We start from the raw sequence: 546 nt of genomic DNA, 5'->3' as shown, positions 1-546 counted from the left end.
TCAAATGGCCACGCACGCTCCTCTGGGTAATATGCAAATAAGGGAGATGGAATAAATCCTCCACAGTGCCACCTACTGAAAGGCAGCATTCCTTCGAGTCAAAGTGGGACTTTTTATACAAGTCTTGCTACAATGACTGGGAATCAAAAGCAAAGCCAGACCCCATGTACATACAGCTGTTTCCGGGTTATTGCCCATCATCAGTGTACAGTAGGAGTCTGGCTTTTGCTAGTGAGAGGCCAGGGACAGGGGTCAGAAACGCTCTTTTCTCCTTAGGGAGAGCAACTATATACTATAAATAAGTGAGGAGACTCAAATGGCCACGCACGCTCCTCTGGGTAATATGCAAATAAGGGAGATGGAATAAATCCTCCACAGTGCCACCTACTGAAAGGCAGCATTCCTTCGAGTCAAAGTGGGACTTTTTATACAAGTCTTGCTACAATGACTGGGAATCAAAAGCAAAGCCAGACCCCATGTACATACAGCTGTTTCCGGGTTATTGCCCATCATCAGTGTACAGTAGGAGTCTGGCTTTTGCTAGTG

Source organism: Eleutherodactylus coqui, unplaced genomic scaffold (assembly GCF_035609145.1).
Source record: "Eleutherodactylus coqui strain aEleCoq1 unplaced genomic scaffold, aEleCoq1.hap1 HAP1_SCAFFOLD_42, whole genome shotgun sequence".
Classification (NCBI taxonomy): Eukaryota; Metazoa; Chordata; class Amphibia; order Anura; family Eleutherodactylidae; genus Eleutherodactylus; species Eleutherodactylus coqui.
The sequence above is the reverse complement of the archived record's forward strand: the minus strand, read 5'-3'. Positions refer to the sequence as shown.